The sequence below is a fragment of the Aphis gossypii genome, chromosome 3 (assembly GCF_020184175.1).
Source record: "Aphis gossypii isolate Hap1 chromosome 3, ASM2018417v2, whole genome shotgun sequence".
Lineage (NCBI taxonomy): Eukaryota > Metazoa > Arthropoda > Insecta > Hemiptera > Aphididae > Aphis > Aphis gossypii.
In genome coordinates, this window is record NC_065532.1 from 24,420,388 (window position 1) to 24,428,790 (window position 8,403).

The 8,403-nt window shown below is 24.9% G+C and overlaps 1 long non-coding RNA gene across 1 annotated transcript; it reads left to right on the forward strand.

Annotated features, from left to right (window-relative positions):
* The first annotated feature begins 4,343 nt into the window (after window positions 1-4,343).
* Window positions 4,344-5,889, forward strand: LOC126551359 (uncharacterized). The gene is made up of 3 exons (XR_007605249.1): window positions 4,344-4,528; window positions 4,685-5,114; window positions 5,508-5,889. It is a non-coding gene; the product is annotated as an uncharacterized LOC126551359 (long non-coding RNA).
* Window positions 5,890-8,403: the final 2,514 nt, after the last annotated feature.

The window sequence follows — 8,403 nt, forward strand, 5'->3', positions numbered from 1 at the left end:
TTAAAAACGCTATATATTATGGAATATTAGAATATACGCATTATTATGATATACATAATTGTTTTCACGGCTTTGTGAATAATACACTGAATACTGATTAATTATAATTTATATTACATTAAACAATGAGAATTAATCATTTGATAAAATATAAATTTATATTTGTGTTTCAATCGAATTTAATTTTTTCCATTCCTATATTATAAACACTACAGTGCAAAGTTTTTTTTTTATCATAAGATTGATGTAATGAAATGTTATAATACTTAACCCAGTGTTGGGACTTATCTAGATAATTATTTAGTTATATTTTATCTTATTTAGATAAACAGTTAAATGCAATCTAAATTATTATCTAAGATACAAAAAAATCATCTAGATGGATAGATTTATCTAGATAAATTTGTATGTACCTACCTACCTACTAGAAAAAAAAACAAAATCCGAATTTTTATTTATTAGTTAAATATAATTTAAATACTTAAAGAAAAAAATGTTTATAATAAGTATAAAAATAAATTATATTATATAATATTATATTAACATTTTTCGATAGCGGCCAAGATTCCAAGATTCCGGTGCTATTATTATTTAGGTAGTCAAATTCATTGTTATGTTGTGTTTGGCGATTAATAAACTAGTAACCAAGATTAATGGAAAAATTATAATTATTCATTACTTCATTATTATTATTATTATTTGGTATAATCAGTATAATATTATATAATTTATAGTAATATTTATTTATTTTTAATTTATTTTAAGTGGCGAGCTACTCAATTAAAACTATATCTATTTAATTGCAATTCCGATGCGGGTCTACTATGTCTCAAAGAATTTTTATTAAGTTTGGGTATTATCGGTATTTAACGTCATCAAAACCATATAAATACCTATACAATTATTATTTATTTTTTAGTAATAATACTAATAACATTATATTCATAAGTGAGTATCGTTTACCCGGAAATTAGTTCATATTTATTTTGTTATTTATCAAAATTCCTCACAACAAGTAACTTAGTAATATATTAATGTTTATAAGATGTACTCTCAAAAAGCAAGACTTAGGTAATTAATGAGTAGTATATATTTGTATGTTCTGCGCACTTTTCACTGTGGAGATTTTTAAAGTTTAAGGGGGAATATCCCCCACAAGCCATTTTTTTCTCCGCTGTACCAGGAAAAAACACTGATTTTCAAAAACCATAATGTATGTTCTGTGCACTTTTGAGCAGGGAGATTTAGTAATTTGGGTTTGGTTAAAATAAAAAAAAAAAAATTATTTATATCTATTGTTTTATTAAATATAATGCAATCTTAATTCAAAATTATTTATAATAGTTTTCTCACTTCTCTAGTGAATGGTACATATTCTACAATACGATCATGTATTCATAAATAATAAGCAGTTACACCTGTAAGAGATTCTGATGCCTCAATTTCTAATTGAACATCTACTGATGAAGCTGTAACTGAATCGTTCTGTTATGAAGTATCGATAACTATAATTGAAGCATTTGATAAAAAAGTAGTACGACTTAATATTGGGTTCCGAATATTTTTTTCATGGTATGATTCTTGAAATGATGTATACATGTTATATAATAAGGTAAAATTATTTTTAGAAAAATCTAAATTTAAATTATCATACGGATAAGCTATTGAGTTTAAAAAAACTTTTAAATTTGTTAGATTACAATGATAAAATACACTACAATCTTTTTCTATCAAATTTTTGCGACCCTTTTGTAACCCAATTATTATGAAACAAGGTTTTTCTAATTTTGAAGCAGTTTTCAGGTTCCATACAACTTTTTTAGTGGTCCCGAGTTCAGGATATTCAAAAGTTTCAAAAAATCTGAACGGGATAAACAAACCTTTTTCTTTTTCTATAAGTTTTAATAATTTCAACCTTTCTTCATCATCAACTGTGATATGTGGTACCTTCCAAACTATTTTATTCAAATTAACTTTTCCAGAATTTGCACTTCCACTATTTTTTACGTTTAGTACATTTAAATCACTATGACTTCGAGTTAAAATAAGTTCCAATCTAGAATTAACTAATATTTTTTTAAAGTCTTCAAATATACCTAATCAATATTTCAGCGGAATGCAAGCACTAAATTCACCATTAACATTTGTAGGATTTGTTTTATTTATAAAAATCAAACCTGCATTTTCATAACAATTATAGTTATCTGGTGTACCTGAAAGATAACCTTTCAAAGAGCTAATAATCTCAAGTACACGTGTACTATCCACTTCTATTCCATTGATTTGAAGTCGTATTTTTTCAAAGAGATAGAAAAAACCATTATTAGAAAGTTGTACTTTTTAGCATCTGATATTATACCTTCTATAAATATAAAGCTTTCATGCAGATACGAATAAACATCTGTTTGCTGGATTAATATACGTATTTCATCATTATTATTAAATGAAGTAGTATACGGTGTATAATGTATATGAATGATATTCAATTTTCGTAATTTTAGAATCGGTTTCAAACTGTGAACTTATATCTAAAATATCACTTTCAGGCATTCTGCTTCAGTTTATAACCTGGAGATTTCAAAATTTTTTTTATTTTTCACTGTTAGTTTTTTTACTTTAGTCGATGTTATCGGTAACACTTTAGTTATGTGACTAGCAGGATTGATCTTATATATTAAATTTTAATCTCATCTTAAGATCCGTAACGTTTAATATGTAGTACGACTGTTAATGTCTCTCCAAAATTTTTGATTTGGTTTAAATCCTGATCAACTAATTGTATACTTATTGAGTCAATATTTGTTTTATTTAATTTATAATATATTAAATTTGGTGGTGATTGAACTAATTTTGTACTGGTACAAAATACAAAATACAAAATACCAGTCACTTCACTTGGAAAAAACTCATAAATCGAATAACTTTGAAGATGATTACTAAATGATCCTTGAGCTATATTACACATCACTTTTATAGAATTAATCGTGTTTAAATTTATAGCTTTTTCTGACCGACGGATTACATACTTTGGTTCATAGCTTCGTTTTTCAAACCCTAATAAAGGTGATATTCCATTAATCATTTTAAACATAATTTTACCATCACATTTTATGTACGATCTAAAATCATTAGGATCAACTGAAGTATCAAATGTTAAATTTGTATCATTTTCTTCATTGTAGGATTTTACTTGTTTTATAACTTCACGATTAATATCTTTAATTTCATAACACCCCGGTTTTAGTGTAATAAACATATATTTTCACCATTATCATTATCATCTATTACTTGTATCGCAAATTTGTTATTAGATGAATTTATATTTGGAAATGAATTGAACGTTTGTAAACATAACAAAGCTATTTCAGAGTCATAAACGTTTAAGGATGGGAAATAATGTGAAGATAATATGGTCTCATTTCTAGTTAAACTTAAAGTGATTGATTTATACATTGTTTTTTAAATATTAAGATCCGTAACGTTTAATATGTAGAACAATTGTTAATGTCTTGCTGAAATTATCAATTGGATTATCGTTTTGGTCAACTAATTAAATAGTTATCGAATCGATATTTATTTTGTTCAATTCGTAATACATAAGGTTTAGTGGTAATTGAATCACCTTTGTTCCTGTTCTACCACTCGGAAAAAACTCATAAATCGAATGACTTTAAAGATGATTGTTGAATGATCCCTGAACTACATTACACATTACTTTTATTGAATTAATCGTACTTAAATTTACAGCTTTTTCTGATCTGTGTATTTGTACAGTTATTAGTTATTCGTTTTTATTTTTGTTATTAGTTGAATTTATGTTTGGAAATGAATTTAACATTTGTAAACAAAACAATGCTATTCCCGAGTCTTCATACACGTTTAGTGATGGAAAATAATTTGTAGATAATGTAGTATCATTCCCAGTTAATCTTAATGTGATTGATTCATACATTGTAAAAAATCAAGACATAAATGACCACACAATTAAATGAATTAAAATCTTGATAATTTGAATAGTTATATATAATTTTGTTTCCTTTAAAATATTTTTGTAATTCAATCGGTGGAGGTAAATCACCAAAGCTATCAAAATATACAACCTTATCTTTAATTTTATAAAACGCTACCCAATGACTTCCGTCACCTGAAGATACGTCTAAGCTTAAAATACCACATTCAATTGTTTGTGGTTTTTTAGGTAAGTCGTTACGCGAAAAGACTCCTTAGAAATGGCTGATATTAAACTTTTATAATGTCTCTAGATGTAAGTGGTCTGTTAGGTATTTATAAGGAAGTTCATGAAACCTTTACTAGTCTTATTTGATTTCCACTTGTAGGTTGTATGCGTCATCTATAACTGATTACAATTTGAAAATTCTAGAGTATTTATAAGAAAATAAATTTCATTAAACAGAAAGATAAATTAGATATTTTAAACGTAGATGTCCAAATTATAAAAAACCGTCAAGACACAGTCCATTATTACTTGATACTATACGTGCAATTATAGTTGGTCCTAGTGATTCAGGTAAACAAATATAATGTATAAATTAATCATACATAAAAATGGATTAAGGTTTGAGAATATATATTTATACTCTAAAACTTCAAATCAAGAAAAATATATTTTATTAAAAGAAATAATAGATGATGTAAAAGGTGCAAATTTAATCATTTTTACAAGTGCTGATCAAGTTATAAAACCAAACTTAACTAAGAAAAATTCTATTATATTATTTGATGACGTGATTTGTGATCCGCAATCTGTAATCAAAGAATACTTATCAATTTGTAGATATTCAGGTGCTAGTTCTGTATTTTATTTAGCACAAACATATTCCAAAATACCAAAACAGTTAGTAAGAGATAACTCAAACTTTTTAATAATTCTTAAACAAGATGATAAGAATTTACGTCATTTATTTAATGACCATTCATCAGCAGATATGGATTTTTCAGAATTTCGGAAAATTTCTAATTTATGTTGGAGTCATAATGATTACTGATTTATGGTTATCGATAAAACACGTGAAATGACCAAAAGAAGAGAAGAACAGAAAAAAATGGAAATAAGAGTGTTGAATAAAAATATTCAAGAATTATATAAACAAAAAGTAATAAACCTTGTTGAAATAGATAAATTGAGAGATAAAAAAAGAAACATTTTAAACCAATACAATTATTTTAACTATATTGGTTTAAAATGGGAAAGACGTTTAAGCCAACGTCTCTTCAGTTTGTATAATCAACTAGATGATTTAAAAAATGGAAATTGTTAATTTTGTTTAAATAATTCTAATTTTTCATTATAATAGTTCCTTAGTATTTATTAACCTTTGTAAAGTTAGTTAAAAAAACCAATTTGTTATTTATGCTGACTTTGAATGTACTTCACAACCTAAACAGATTAACGAATTCAATAAAAAATCTAAGATTTCTAAAACCTATGTTACACATTTACACGAAATTATGAGTTATAGGTTTTATGTAAAAGTTGATTATAATAGTATTTCAGAAAAGCTATTGTAACAATTTAAAATTCCAACGAAGGTAATTATATATAGAGGTAAAGATTAAGCGAAAATGTTTGTGGAAAATATCATTGATATTGGAAGAAAGATAAATAATATTTATGAAACTAATATACCAATGATTCCATTAACTGAAAAAGAAGAAAAACCACATCAGAAAACAAAGGTTTGTGAAAAATGTTCCTTATCTTTTAAAAAAAATGGCTTGAGGGGGATATTCCCCCTTAAACTTTAAAAATCTCCCTGCTCAAAAGTGCGCCGAACATACATTGTGGTTTTTTAAATCAGTATTTTTTCGTATTGCAGGGAAAAAAATGGCTTGAGGGGAATATTCTCCCTTAAACTTTAAAAATCTCTGTAGTGAAAAATGTGCAGAAAATACAAATATATACTACCTACTTTGATGTATTAAAAAAATTAATTATTTGTTTTTTCTATATAAAAATGTATTATCTTTTATCTTTATCTTTATCTAAATAAAAAAAAAAACACTAATCTAATCCAAATACACTGATTAAAGGCATAGATGTTGTAGTACTTGATGTTGAAAGTATCTTTTTATTTTCAGTATATTTAAAGTGTTTAGATCTCTGCTACGTGTTTTAAAGGCTAAAACTAAATAATATACCTATGTTTTCAAACTTTGGTTTTAGATATAATGATTTACTTAAATGTTATAAATAAAACACAGAAATTCAAAAACTGAGTTTACCTTCAAAATATTTTATATTTTTCATATTATTTCACGCGTTATACTTAACATTATATTTGTTCATTTGGTTTTTAAAACAGATGTCTGAAATAAGTATGTAAAATATTTAGTTATTTGTTTTAATGTATATACTCCAAACTAAATATACACTGGTTAGGTTATGACGTTTATGAAATCATAGTACTTTATTTTAGGTTTATTCTTCGAGAATAAAAGTTATACTCATTTGTTGTAATTATTTAAAAAATACAATGATTTCAAATAAAATTTTAACAATATTAAATATGATAATTATTTTAAGCTATTGCAGAGCTAATGATGATTTACCAAACGTGGAAGAATTTAATAAAAGTAACAACTAACAATTATTTTATAATTATATTAAAATATGCAATTTATATTAATTAATAGACATAAAATATATTATAATTATAATATGTATTATAAACGCGTGTAAGTCTAATAATTCAATGATAAATTTATATACAAAAATGTTATTTTTGTAATTAACAATTTTTGTTTTTTTTTTTAATGAAAACAGACATTGAAAAGGGTATGTACGTATTTTGGTAGTGTGTTTGAATTTATATACTTTTCTTTTGGAAGATTGATGACGTCTGTCAGATTAGGACTGAAATAGAGTGACCCACGGATATTTTTCTAAGGATAAAAATTAAATCAATGAGAATCAATATTCTAATTGTATTATTTCTGTTGATTTTCGGCCAAACAATTATATAAACTAAAATTAAAAATATTTTTGGGTAATAATATATCAAAGTTATTTTAAAATATATTATCATCTGTTTTTTTATAGATATATAGTACAGAATTATTTAATAGATATATTGTATAATGTATATGTCAGCGGTTTCAAAACTGTGCATTAAGAGCACTTTTTAAGGGGAATGGGACTTTTCGGCGCTGCCGTTTCGGTGATAATGACAAAATACTGGTTAGAGTAAAAATTATTTTATGTATATATAAAAAAAAAGGTACTATAAAACTTGATTTAAATTACATATTTTATTATTGCTTAAAAAATGGGGAATAAATTGTTATAGTATTCGTTTATTTTGTTACTTGTTTAGTTCTGGATGTACTAATTAGTTACTATTACTACCAGCTACGATAAAATTATTATTGACGATAACTTTTCGTGCTATACAGTTTACTAATCGTACCGTAGGCAGTTTGCCGAAAGTCGCATTCTAAACTATAAGTTGTAAGTGTTTTAACACTGATGTGTGATGTATTTTTTGCTATATCTTTTAAAAATATAATTTTGTTATTAGTATCATATTTATCCCTAAACTGTTTATTCATTTTTTTAGTATAATGAACTTTTTTTTTAACTCTCTCGAAGGTGATTATTTACTGTTACAAGGTGTTAGCTATTATGTATCAGCTTCGGTTTTTTTTTTTTTTTTTTTTAATTTGAAATAAAAGTCAAAGTCTATGTATGATTTTTTAACTATTTGTAAACTTGTACATCGGTTTGATGGTTTTATAGATGATAGATAGGTACTAACGAACTGTATAACAATTTATAAATATTTATAAGTTTCCAATTAACCATTAACGATTTTAATTGTAATCTTTATGGAAAAAACAAATACCAAAATGTTGTAATAAGATCATGTGAAAAAAAAAGTGATGTATGAAAAAATATATTAATATTAATTGACTTTTAGAACTATTCTATGTGAACTTACATACATTTAAAATATTAAACTCGTCAAATTCATACCAAACAAAAAGATTTGAACAATCGATCGTTTTTTAGTTACCATTCTTCATAATATTTAAATACATTATTCTGAACAATAAAATACTCCGATAATGCACTTTTATTTAAATAAATATAGCTATATTATGCATATTGTGTAGAATTATATATAATATGGGATTCAATCAAATTTATTCAAAAACCGAAAATTTCAATCCAAATGACTCCGACGAATATCCAAAGCTCTCTAACAATAACGCTACTAATAAAAAATTGTCAAGGAAACGTATTACAACGATTTAAAAGTTTAACAGAGCTTAATTTTGTGTTTTAGGTAGATACATAAAAACAAACATAATATATACTGTAGGTAATAAAGTCTGTATGGCACTAACATATGTCTCTCCATATATAACAAAAAAATAGGCACA